General features: G+C 43.1%; 1 long non-coding RNA gene across 1 annotated transcript in view; it reads left to right on the forward strand.

The window, feature by feature from the left end:
• The first annotated feature begins 348 nt into the window (after positions 1-348).
• LOC309514750 overlaps positions 349-14,176 on the forward strand; it is a 69,996-nt gene continuing 56,168 nt past the window's right edge. The window contains exon 1 of the long non-coding RNA XR_014212168.1: positions 349-401. This is a non-coding gene — a long non-coding RNA (uncharacterized lncRNA). The remainder of the gene's footprint in view (positions 402-14,176) is intronic.

Below are 14,176 nucleotides of genomic sequence, written 5' to 3' on the forward strand. Positions count from 1 at the left end.
ACCCACTCCCAACACCCCTCAACCACACGCCCTATTCTACTCAGCAGCCCTGGCAAACCCCACTTATTCCCAGGAATGTGGGCATAGAATTGCAGTCTAAGTGGCATTTAATGGCTGTTGGTGTACCCTGACTGCGGAAATAGAGAGATAGCACTGAGGTCTTCCAGCCATTGATTAATTGCTGGGGGAAATCGTCTTTCTAGCGTTGAAATGTGAAACTTGACAGTGCTATGAACGTTTGTAGGATGCAATTCCTCTTGATATTGAGACAGGTCCTGAAGCAGAGTCATATAGAGTCATGTACTTAGCATTCGTATTTGCACTCTCAAATCATTTTCAAAGCACTATCTTGTTGCAACTCTACAAGAAGCCCTATCCTAACTGAGAGCGAGAGCCTGGAGGTAAGGTGGATTCTTGAGGGTGGCTTAGTCCAGTGTTTCCCAACCGGTGTTCCGCAGCACACGAGTGTGCCGTGAGACATTGCCTCGTGTGCCGCGAGATGCCTGGAGGGAGGCGGGCGAGTCGGGCGGTGAGAGGCGGGGCGGCGGCGGCGAGGAGAGGCCGCGCCTCCTGCTGCTGCCTGGCGCTCCTCCTCGCAGCCGGCAACGCTGCCTGGGCGCCTCCGCGCGACTCTGCCTCGCTGGGTTTGGTCTCCCAGCAGAGACGGGTCACACGCGCACCTCCCTCCCTCCCTCAGCCTGCGCGGAGGGAGAGCCAGAGAGAGGCATCGCTCCTGCGCGGCGGGAGAGGGAGCAGCCGGAGCGATGCCCCAAACGAAGGCATGGGACCGGAGGGGAAATCCTCTCCGAGGAGGATTGAGCGCAGCTGAGAGAAGCCTTTCGAGGAGCTGCCGTGTCCCCTGGAAACCCCCTTCCCAGCTCTGCCTGCCTGCCTGCCCAAAGCTTGGAGGTTCCCCGGCAAGGGGGAGGGAAAAAACTTTCACTTTTGTGCGTCCCTCCCGGCGTGACGCTGCGCGCTGACGTCACGGGGCGGGGCTTTAATGGTGGTGTGCCGCGAGATTTTTTTTCAGTAAACAGGTGTGCCGTTGCCCAAAAACGTTTGGGAAACACTGGCTTAGTCAATGTCAGGCTGGAGATGCAGGACCATGGATAGCTCCAAGTTGGTTTGGCAAGGTATGAGGCTTTTTAGCCCACTTTTGCCAGATTATCCCTTCATAGCCCCACCCCATGTCTGAAGAATGGAATGTCTTAACAGAGTAGTTTCTTGGCCTGGAGCCTAGCATTCTGTTGCCTCAGTCATCTCCTACCTTCTGCATTGCGTGTGCTGGCAAACAAACCCTGGAGGGGATAGGAAGTTAGTCCATAGCTAATTCCAAAGTTTAACTATGAACTTCATTTCTAGTATTATGAAAGGGGGGGGGGGGAAATTATTGCCTACTTTCTCCATGTCATGCACAATTGTATTGAGATTTCTGGCTCAGGAAGTGCCGTTTCTGAGGGTTCCAGTTCACGTATCTCCAGCTTAGAAGTATCTGAGTGAATAGGCTCTGATTTAGGCTTGGTGTTTGGGCCTAAATATGTATTCAGCACTTTTTTGGCTTATCCTGCTGATCTTCCCGATCGTGATAGTCATTGAGTACTGTTTTCAACCACTGGATGAGCTGTTTCCACCTGTGCCCCCCTGCTTTGTCTTACTCCATGGTAAGTTCTTGGAGACTAGGATGTGCTAGCAGGTGGGGTGTGAGTGAGAGTGAGTGAGTGAGTGCAGAATTGGGGGCTCTCTACTGCACCTGATTTGGACTGCAGAAGTCAAGCAGGGTTACTCATCTTTGGTTTACTCCAAGGTAGGCTTCACCCCTTGGAGACTTTAATTTACACCACCCTTTTTGCTGATTTAAATTCTGCCAGGTTCCCAGGTCACATGGCTAAGCTGAACAGAGTAAGGATTCAGTGTCAATCTCCCTGCCCACTCCTGTTATACCCTTGGAATCCCCCTTTTTGGGGACTTGCACTGGCTGATCCCGAGATCAACCACATCCTCACTCCCTCATTCTGGTAAATCTGGGTTGAGGTTGAGGATTTCACTCTGTTTAAGAAAATTAAGTGTAGAAAGGTATATGATATATCATGCAGCAATTGAAATACTGGGTACAGATTGCCACACCTCAAAATGATATTACATAATTATTGCTTTATTTTTTGTTGTTGCCCACTTTGGACTCACTGAGGAAAGGCAGGATGTAAACATTTTTTTTTAAAAAAATACCTCACAGGACAGTGACACCAGGTTGTCTGCAACATGGCATTATTAAAGTTCAAGTTGCCTTTGCAGAATAAGTTGCTTTTTATTTTATTCATTTATTTCCTCACATGCACTGCATAGCTCAATACAAAGTATCTTGCGGTATCAGTCCGACGAGGCAGCTGGGCTCACAACCAACATACCCAGCGGCTGGAGATTAAAATAACTACAGCAACCAGACGTCCCTCCATTTTTAGCTGTGTGATGTTGACAGGAAAAGGGTTCCTTGAAGCAGAGATTCCACATTAAAACAAACCAGGTTTTCTGCAGCCAAGGTTCAAAAACTAACTGAAAAAGCCTTTTGACAGCCAAGGCCTCCCCTGTCCTCAGGAAGGATTTTCTTCTTCTTCTTCTTCTCTTTGCAGAGGGCACTGACAGATAATGCAGAGCACACTCTCATAATCTGCATGGGATCCTTTAATTTGCTCCATCTGTGCTTCTCAGGGTTTCTAGATAATTCCTATACTCAAGGAAGATAGCTGTGGTGTTTCTTTTTTTAATTTACATTTTGAGAAGGATCGCATCACATTTTCACTTGTATCAAACGGTAAGATTTGGAAGAAAAGAAATTATTTTCAATCGCCAACTCCTCCAGATTCTAAATGTCAAACACAGGGGGAGGGAATGCTTTGAGGACCAAAGTCCATATTGCCTTATAGGTTTCCCTCTGAGGGCTGCATACCAGTGGTGGGTAAAATGAGAAACAAACGTGAGTGGGGCATTGAATGTAACTCTTACCTTCATACAACAGACTATATTAAGGTTACCAGATATCCCCATTTCCCGGTGACAGTCCCCAGATTTACAAATCAGTCCCCATACAAAATCCATTGAAGTTGAAAAGTGTCCCCAGATTCATTGAAAAAAATCTGGTAACCTTAGACTATATTCCAGCCATGCAGCAGTCAGGGTTTCTTCCCCACCATCTCTCCATCTTCCATGCAGGTAATCAAGAGGCATTATCACAGTGAAGGACACATTCCAGTTAGCAGAAAGCATTCAGGGTGTTTGTGGCCTGATGAGAGTATTCAGGATGAAACAGAGAAGCTTGGATCCTGAGTCTGAGGTTCCTTACCCATGGTCAAAAAACCTTTTTTGAAGCTCTGTCCAGCTGTGCATTGAGTACTCATTGAACTCTACAGTCCAGACCCTATTTTGTTCTCAAAATCAAATTTTAAAGGAAAGTAGGCAGGAGAGATCCATGGTTTATTTATACTTGTGTCACAAAACTACACATCAAATGCCACTCCATCCTTCGGTCCCCATATATTGTTGGATTACAACCCCCATAATCTGGTGTGTGTGTGTGTGTGTGTGTGTGTGTGTGTGTGTCCAACAATATCAGAGAACCAAGGATGGGAAATGATGCTCTACCCAAGGCATAGACTTGGGTCCGGCCCTCCAGATGTTTTGAGACTACATTTCCCATCATCCCTGACCACTGGTCCTGTTAGCTAGGGATGATGGGAGTTGTAGTTCCAAAATATCTGGTGGGCTGGAGTTTGCCTATGCCTGCTCTCCGCTTTCTCACAGGATTTCAAAATAATGTCTCGTGGCTATGTCTGCCTGGTTTATCATTGTTTCAAAATTACGGTTAGCTCTTGGCCTCGTCTTTTGCTCTAGAGAGTCTAAATAATAAAGACATGTCCATAGATGCTGAATTTAAATTTTGGGCTATAAATGAGTGTAGAGTCAAATTCACTTTTGCAGATCCAAATAATAATCACTTGCTAAGTGTCCCAAATGGGTCAGCTGTTGCCAATTGCTCTCAATGTCAGCAATGTTTTATTATACTTTAAAATTTTGTAGTGAGGCAAATGGAGCATGTGGGAAGCTGGGGCATAAATGTTTTAACAAACCATCTTCCTGTTAGCTCAGTAAGTGCTGCAGATTAAGCGCTCTTGAGAAACTGGTTTACAGTTCTGGACCTTGCAAACCATGAAAATGACAAGAGTGGGCTGTCACCGTAAAACAGGGTAAACGTATTGGGTTCAAAGGAGGTCACACTTTTATATGATGACCTCTCTACAGTTCTGAAAATACAGTGGTGCCTCGCAAGACAAAATTAATCCGTTCCGCAAGTCTCTCCGTCTTGCGGTTTTTTCGTCTTGCGAAGCACGGCTATTAGCGGCTTAGCGGCTATTAGCGGCTTAGCGGCTATTAACGGCTTAGCGGCTTAAGCGGCTTTAAGAAAAAGAAAACAAACTCGCAAGAACTCGCAAGATGTTTCGTCTTGCGAAGCAAGCCCATAGGGAAATTCGTCTTGCGGAACGACTCAAAAAATGGAAAACTCTTTCGTCTTGCGTGTTTTTTGTCTTGCGAGTTTTTCGTCTTGCGAGGTACCACTGTAAAGTTAATTGTACAATTTTTAGGGGGAAGTCACAGCCAATGTCTTGTATCTAGACTAAGTTGGTGACACTAAGTTTGAAACCAATGGGAATTAAGTAATGACTAAATTGATTTCAGTGGAACTTAAGTGCAACTAACTTGCATATAAACTATACATTTAAAGTACATAACTATTGGGAAATATAGTTTGTTAAGGGTGCTGGGAATTGTAGTTCTGCGAGGGGTAAACTACAGTTACAAGAATTATTTGGGAGAAGCCATGCACTTTAAATGTAGAGAGGGATATACAGGTATCTGGAAGCAACCCCCACTGATGTAGGGTTGCCCTATTTCAAAAAATGAAAATCCGGACATAAAACTTGAGCTTTTTTTTTTAGTTTTGGAAATTCCGAACGTATGTCAACCCTACATTGATCTTAGTGGAACTTCTCAATAATTGCTTATAGGAATGCCCGGTTTGTCTGGATCTCACCCAGTAGCTTGGATCCTAAGTTGATCATCCATGTAAAATGAGGGAGTGATTGCTGTAACTCATCACTTCTCATAATATTCCAAAGAGTTTCCCAAACACAGCAGTAGCAGTAGGTTTTCAGTGGAGGACGGGACTTCAAAGGTAAGGAGGAGATAGGAAAGCACAATTCCAGCCCATTAAATCTGTTCCAACTCATGGAAGGGAAGCTGGGATCCAAGTCATTGTCAAGAAGATTCTATCAATAAATAGAAAAGTTTCACACAAAGTCCGCCCATCCATCCATCCATACCAGAGCCGGCCCACCAATGAGGTAGGGTAAAAACCTGCCTCAGGCAGCAGAAGCACCACCCCTCTTTCTAGTGCATGACATTGCTGTTCATCTTCCCAGTCTTGGGGTGGAGAAGACGAGCGGCATTGCCTTGTGGAACACTCCAGCTCTCACCGGGTTCTGCGAGAATTGGATGTTTCTGTGTGCAGCATTGTTGCTTGTCTTCCCCACCTCGGGGCAGAGAAGTCAAGTGGTAATGCCTTGTGGAATGCCCTGGCTCTTGCCAAGTTCTGTAAGAGGGGGGCATTCTGGTGGCAGCAAGGGAGGCAGGGAGTAGCACCTTCCCATTTTGCCTCAGGTGGCGAAACGGGATGGGCCACCCCATATCCATAAATCCATTCCTAGATAAATAGATAGATGTTACTGTTTTATATGGTGTTTTTTTTAAATATTGTATAATGTATTTATGTTTAAGTTTTTATATGCAAGTTGCTTCAATACCTTTTAGATAACAAGTGACCAATAATTCTAAATAATAATAATAATAATAATAATAATAGCAATAACAATAATAGATAATATATAATATATATTTTACTTACTTATTAGATGATACATTTCAATGATGTGACAATGAAATAGTGCTATAACATGCCCCACTTGAAAACACACTAGTACTTTAGGTAGTATACAGTTCCTTGGAAATGCCACTGCTTTTGGAATTCACAGATTTCAGTTTGCCAGTCAAGGCGTGGGAATAATAGAGTTTCCCTGACATTTTAAATTAGCAACAGATGACCCAGATCTGACTCCTTACAATGTCCTTCCAGAGTCCAATTCTGTATGATGACGAGCGCTGACCTTTGCATGAACAATCTCCATTTTCTCACTCCTCATGTCTGTTCCTCCAGGCAAAAAAAACAATATCTCAATGTACGACTGTAATTTTACTGTAGAGGAGACAGCTGAACCGTCATCTTGTTTGCTGTTCTGAGAATTTCTTCCTTGCACATGCTATTAATTTGTGGGTTTAATATACAATATTCTTATTGCATGGTGGTCTTTGAGCCATGCAACTCCCAAATCCATGACTTTTTTTAAACAACTCACTGCTTTGCAGCCATTTGTTTGAAGGTAATTTTACTTGCAACTGGTGGAATAGGTAACACTTCTGTTCATATTCAGAATTGTGTTGGACCTAGTGCTGCCTCAAAACATGGAACCAATGGAAGCCTATGGAAGATTAAATCATTTTAAGTGTCTAGGTGGAGAAAAATCAACAGGTCAGCCACATTTAGTTCATGAACTTATTATCAGTGCTTATTGTTTAGGTTTAGGAAATAACTTCTCAGAGAACTTGATCAGAAAGAATCATAAAGCCGTTAAGAGCCGCTAAGCCGCTAATAGCCGCTAAGCTGCTAATAGCCGTGCTTCGCAAGACGAAAAAACCGCAAGACGAAGAGACTCGCGGAACGGATTAATTTCGTCTTGCGAGGCACCACTGTATGTGGGACAGGAAAACAGTCAGATTGGTTTCCTCTAGTGAATGTTCTATTTGAAATGTTTGGTTCTCATTGATAGCTCCCTTCTGAACACTATGAGAATTGGGCCTTTTAGTGTCATGGCACATAGCCTTTGGAATTCCCTCCCCTTCAATATTGTTTCTGTTGTATATATGACAGCTACCAAAGACCTTCCTCTTCCAAGAAGACTTTTAAGTACGAGGTATCTCCCCCAAGCTGCATCTGCAAATTGTTTTTAGGTATTGTAACTCTTTAATCATTTGTGTGCTTTGGTATCCTTTGGGAGGAAAGGCGACATATAAATTTCATAAATAATCAAATATGTTAATTCCTCTTCTTTTGATTTTTATACTGCCCCTCCTCTAAGGAGCTGAGAATAGTATACATAGTCCTGCCAATTTACTCTCACTTCAATCCTGGGAGGTTGGTTAGACTGAGAGATAGTTACTGCCCACAAACACGTAGTGAGCTTCATAGATGAGTGGTGATTTGAACCCAGGTTTCCTAGCTTCCTTCTTCATAGTACTGGACCAAACCCCTCCTTTCCCCCTGTTCTTTGTAATTAAAAGCTGTTGTTTCAGGCACAATCTGTATCATATTTTGCTAACCTATATGATGTTTGTCTCTTCACGGACTTGATTGTTCTAAAGAAATAAGACATATTTCTACATAGCTGAGGCCATTATTTGAAATGCAGACCAAAAACGAATATAAAAAGGAACATAAATAAAAACTCTATTTTATGTATGTATCATATAAACAGTAAAAATATTTACATTACTTAATTTTATGTGAATCTGTTCCCAGATGAGAGTGGAAAACTAGATTCCCATCTTAGTTGTAAACCATCTTCACGATTTTGAATGAATGTATCCCCCGGGGTGTGATAAATAAAATCCAGTAGACTGAAGCCAAGATAAACTTCTCAAAATTGAAACCTTTCACATTGTTGGAAGCATCATTTCAAGGATTTTCCAAAAAGTGTTAGGGAGTAACACTGGAGATGTCTGATTAACCCTTTTGTTACAACTGTGAATTGTCTTATCTGTGGCATTTTGCTGCCTGAGGTTAAGGGCAAGAAGTGTCAGCATCGCCCTTGAGCCAGTGTCAGCAGATTCTTGGATATGGGAGGGGTGAAATCTCCTCAAGAAGGTGCCCACATCTGCAGATATGGAAACCGGTTGGACAAAACAAGTGACTCTAACTTCAACATAGGCAACGGGACAGTTTCTTCTACAGCACCTCACAGCAGTGAATTCACAGAGCTGATGGCCAATATGGAATGGGAGGGAATTGCAAAGGGTAGGTAAAAGTAAAGGGACCCCTGACCATTAGGTCCAGTCGCGGACGACTCTGGGGTTGTGGCACTCATGCCACTAAAAGACCGATTCATTTATCATATGTGGTGGAGCTCCTGATAAGATAGTGTCTGCAGGATGCCCTTTCCGGCTAAGTGCAGTGATTAATTGGGTATGTAAGTGTTCAGTTGAAAAACCACTTTTGTCTATAAAAAGGAAAAGATGTCTCTGTTTCTAGTATTGCTAATTCATATTATAGCAAAGTATATGGAGGAAAAGGTTGGTGAGGATTATTTCTTTTAGTGTGGCCATAGAAACTGTAACCTGAATTGTGGCCAAAGACATCCCAGATAGCTTCAAAAGAAGGTGCATTAAACTCAGCCCTTGATCTGGGACATCTTACAAAAACCCTCTTAGTGCTGGGGTGGTCTCTAAATTTTCTTGGCAGTATTGGCTTCATAAGACAAATTCCAATAAAGAAAATACGTTCTCAAAACTGATAAATGGAAGCCAATGAAAACAATAGAAAAAGTTTAAAGTACTGTATCTAGTCGAAGAGCTTTGTTCTCTTTTGGAGCTTGTCATACCTTGAGTTTCTTTTTCACTGGATCAAAAAGAGTGGGACTGCAAGTGAGCATAGCATGTTCCCTTCTCTGTGTAGCACCGGAGCCAGGCCACCTGGCCTCACAATGCTGACTTTGGTGTTCTCACAATCTCTTAACTCAGTATGTGGCCTAGTTTTCTCTCAGTTAATTCAAAGTTGTGGCCGAATGTTCAAAGCAACTTTATTAAGCACATAGAGGGCTAAAAATATTGCTTCAGTTGCAAGAATGTATTTGAGTGGGGGTATGATTCTTATTTTTTCTGTTTATCATTTTCTTCTCATAAATTTTCTGATGTGATTTAATGGAAAAAATCGCAATAAAAACTCTCTCTCTCTCTCTCTCTCTCTCTCTCTCTCTCTCTCTGTGTGTGTGTGTCTGTCTATCATCTATCAATCATCTATCTATCTATCTATCATCTATCTATCATCTAATTGGAAATAATTCCACCTACAAAAACAATTCCACACACACACACACACACACACACAATTACAGACAATTTCAAATTTAGTGTAGATACAGGCTGGGGTATGGATCCCCAAGTAAAAGGCTTGTTGAAAAAGGAAGTTCTTTAGTAGGCTCCAAAATGGCTAAATAGAGTTGAAGTCTGTCTGATATGTAAAGGGAGGACATTCCAAAGGGCATGTGCTACCACACTAAAGATCCTGTTACTATATTGTATGGAATGGACCTCCTGATAAGGTGGTATTTGAGGAGGTCCTCTCCTGCAGAGTGCAGTGATGGAGTGAGTGTGCAAAGGGTGAGATGATACTTTAGGTATCCTGGTCCCAAGCTGTATAGGGTTCCGTATGCTAAAATAAATATTTAACTCTCTAGTAATTATTTGAGTAGTGTCATGACATGGTGGTAGTGGTCTGCTCTAGTTCAGCTGTTGCATTTTACACTAGCTGCAGCTTCAGGGTCAATCTCAAGGTCAACCTCACACAGAGATTCTTCAGCTCCTCCTCCTCCTGCTGGTATCTTTTCCACTTCATTGGAAGAATGAAGACTTATATTTAAAAACATATATAACAATGTAATGCTTCCTAAGGATGATAAAGCCCCATTAAGTTCCTAATCTTCAAAATACTTCTACCAGGGATGATTTACTGAAATGAATGGCACTCATCTCTAATAGCATGGATTAAAGATGGAAGATGGAAGTGTCACATTCCTCCCCCTCATCACAGCTGGGCTGCTGTACCTTTAATTTATGTCTGGCAGACATTTTGCAGATGAAACGTCTACATGATCACTGTGCCTTTTTTCTCAAAGAGCTGCTTCTGTTTAGTTTCTGTCTGCCAGGCCAAGAACCTTATCAGGGAAAAGTTGACAACTGTGACTGCCAGGTCAATATTAGTGGTGGTTTTTAATAAAAAGTTGTGGAGTTGAACTGCCACCCGAACAAAGAGTGATGAAGTATTTTATGGTGCAAACACCACTTCTTTCCAGATTATCAGTAGCACAGATTATGGCAGGTAACCGCAAAATAATCCCACAGTGACTGTGAATCAAATTACAGTAAGGCAAGGGAAAAAAGCTGATTCATATTTTCATTTGGATGGACTTTAGTGAAAGAATTTACTTCTGGTGGGACTGTTTCAGTGGTAAAACACCACTTCCTGTAAATGTCTATACTTCCATCTGGGTTGTGTTAGGATGGAAAAAGGGTTTTCCTCTGTATCCTGCTAGCAACTCTTTCAACAGTAGACCTTAAAATATAATAAGTATTCTTTCTCCACATGTTCCAGTAAAATATTATTATGGCTGTTCTTTAGTCTAGTTATATTTAAGGCTGTTACCAACTTTCCCCATTAAAACAGGGGGGAAAGGTTTATGTACTGTTATGAATAGAGAGCTATTCTAAGGGCTCAGCGAGACTTTCAGTGGCAGACAAGGGGCCTACTGCTTCTCCCCTGTGAACTCCTCCTCACAACAAGCTGCTTTCCCCTGTGATGCAACAAACATGAGTGATAGGAAAGAGGTAGGATGGGTTCAGCACCACTTGCAGCTTCACAGTGGCAAATGTTCCCTTCCTCCAAACCCTTCTTGCCTCTTATCTCCATGGCTGCTGCTGAATGTCTAGCTTGCTCTTGAGTATGAGAGGAATGCTCTTGAGTATGACTTTTTTTGGTATTGGATCAAATTGTTTTAGGTGTGATCTTTGCTGTCAACTGTGTTGTTTCTTCAGCTTGGAAACTGCCTTGTGTATAGTAATACAGTGGTGCCTCTAGATGCGAACAGGATCCGTTCAGGAGCCCCGTTCGCATCTAGAAACAAACGTAACCAGCGACGGCATGTCTGCGCATGCGCACATCACTTTTCGCCGCTTCTGTGCATGCGTGTGACGTCATTTTGAGCGTCTGCGCATGTGCAAGCGGTGAAACCCGGAAGTAACGTGCTCCGTTACTTCTGGGTTGCCATGGAGTGCAACTCAAACGCACTCATCCCGAAGCACATTCAACCCGAGGTATGACTGTATAGAAAGGTGGTATACAAATTAAAAGTGAAGCAAAATGAAAAATAAGTGGCAATACATTTTCAAAAAAACCTCCTGTATTCTACCCACAATTAAGTACAGTATACCTAATTGGACTGTGTCCAAACTGCAGAGGGCTTCAGATTTTCAGATAGTATGGTAACAGAAAGTTTCTTTGACCCTTTTGTAGAATATCGGCAGAGTAGATAGGTCCAAGATTTTTTGCTTCTGGTTCTTAATTGTCTCCTTAGCTTTGAGAACTTGCACTTGGGATTTGGGAAACCCTAAGTCAGAATCAGGTTTAGGAGGACTCTCTGAAGCTCTGCTCCACACAGTCTACCCTCTCGCCATCGGTGTTTACACAGTTTTTATTGGCAATGCTTTAACAGCACATATTTTCTTTGAACTTTACATCAGATAACAGGGTAGGTTATACTCAGAGCAAACCGAACCATTAGAGCCTGTAATAAATAATTATGAAACCGCTGGGGCTGAGAGATTTATCACAAAAGGAGGTAATATTTGTCAAGAAACTTTAAATTATGACCTGGCATGTTAGCATGGGTATAGAAATAAAGTCTGAAGTTTAAGAAAAAACATTACAAACACAGGATACATTGAAGCAGATTGAAACTGGCTAATGTATTATTTTATTATTTATATCAATTTATTCTGGGGTTCTGGTCTTTATTTAGCTGTCTTGCCAGACTAGCTTGCAATAAAAGCTAGTGATAGCCTGCAAATGTAGACACACCGAAAATGCAGAAACACCGAAAAACAGGCAGGCAGATAAAAACAATTCAATGCAGCACAACTTAGAAATCTGAAACAGACAACAGTACCAACTATCTCAGAGTCCCCTGTTAAACATGAAGGTCTTCAACAGGTAATGAGGGGGGAATGCATGAGCTGACACTTCTTGCATTTCATATTCTAGCTTTTCTTGAGTCGATGCATTAGCTTGCTTGTGTTGATGGCCATAGCCTCTCTGTGACATTTATTCCACCTTTTGACTTGTGACTATTTATGATAATTTATATTAAATTGGGTTGTACAGTCCTACTGGACTAGAATAAAGATCTACCTCAGCCTGCACCAACCTTACACGCTCCAGATGTTTTGGACGGCAATTCCCATTGTCCCAGGGGTCTGTTTTGTTCAGTGTTCAAGGAATTGGTGTTGAGTCTTCTTCTGGATGGAGCTGCACTCTCCTCTATCATTTGAGGCTCATGTGGCTTCAGAGAGCAAGGAGTGCTTACTTCCAGCTCCTCCTTGCCATGATGCTCTTCCTGGGAAGCAGGGGAGATAGCACCTAGGTGACCCTTGATGCCACAGTCAGTGGTAGAGGCCAGAGTAACTAACAGATTGAGGTTGAATCCTGACAAGACAGAAGTACTGTTTTGGGGAGACAGGGGTCAGGTTGGTGTGGAGGACTCCCTGGTCCTGAATGGGGAAACTGTGCCCCTGAAGGACTAGGTGTGCAGCCTCGGAGTCATTTTGGACTCACAGCTATCCATGGAGGCACAGGTTAATTCTGTGTCTAGAGCAGCTGTCTACCAGCTCGATCTGGTACGCAGGCTGAGACCCTACCTGCACGCAGACTGTCTCACCAGAGTGCTGCATGCTCTAGTTCAGGGATGTCCAACACGTTGATTGCGATCTACTGTTTGATCCCTGCGAGGATTTGGTAGATCGTGGTTGATCGCTGGCCCCCTTCCAGCCCCGCCCCCTCTCCCTGCACCGGCCTCTATTGTTGCAGAAGGGAAGCCGGAGTTTAGAAATGGAGGCTGGTCAGCAATCGTAAGGTTTGTGGCTGCTTCTGTTCCTCCCTCCCTCAGAAGAACTGTCAACAACTTTGACCTGAACCCCTAAAAACCGGGGGTAGATCACTGCCAGATTTTAATTTTGAAAGTAGATCGCAGTCTCTCGAGAGTTGGCCACCCTTGCTCTACTTATCTCCCGCTTGGACTACTGCAATGCACTCTACGTGGGGCTACCTTTGAAGGTAACCCAGAAACTACAACTAATCCAGAATGCAGCAGCTAGACTGGTGACTGGGAGTGGCTGCCGAGACCATATTACACCGGTCCTGAAAGACCTACATTGGCTCCCAGTACGTTTCTGAGCACAATTCAAAGTGTTGGTGCTGACTTTTAAATCCCTAAATGGCCTCAGCCCAGTATACCTGAAGGAGCATCTCCACCCCCATCATTCTGCCCGGACTCTGAGGTCCAGCTCCGAGGGCCTTCTGGTGGTCCCCTCACTGTGAGAAGTGAAGATGCAGGGAACCAGGTGGAGGGTCTTCTTGGTAGTGGCGCACGCCCTGTGGAACGCCTTCCCATCAAGCATGTAAATAACTATCTGACTTTTAGAAGATGTCTGAAGGCAGCTCTGTTTAGGGAAGTTTTTAATGTCTGATGTTTTATTGTGCTTTTAATCTGTTGGGAGCCACCCAGAGTGGCTGGGGAAACCCAGCCAGATGGGTGGGGTATAAATATTATTATTATTATTATTATTATTATTATTATTATTACTACTACTACTATGCCATGTATGTTATTTTTCAATATGTCCATGTGTCTTGCAGAAAGCAGTTGTACTACCCCTTTTCCTTTTCTCTCCTTCAAAATGTTTCCTGTAAAGAAGACAGCATGATGTGATGTCATGGCATTGCATTGCATCATGAGTTATCACGCTTCTGCAACAAGTGTCAGCCAACCAGAAACCCACAAATGATGGTGTAACCTCAAATGTTTTTGATTTATTTGACGTTCATAGGAGATAGCGAAATAAGCAATACTCAAATGTTGATTTCGGCAGCAGCTACACAGCCTTTGTTAACACTGAGTTTCAACCCAGTTAGGAAAGTTTCCACATATGTTCTCCTGCCCTCCCACTGCTACTGTATAACAGACATCTT

Source organism: Podarcis vaucheri (assembly GCF_965113315.1).
Source record: "Podarcis vaucheri genome assembly, chromosome: 11".
In the NCBI taxonomy this organism is placed as follows: Eukaryota; Metazoa; Chordata; class Lepidosauria; order Squamata; family Lacertidae; genus Podarcis; species Podarcis vaucheri.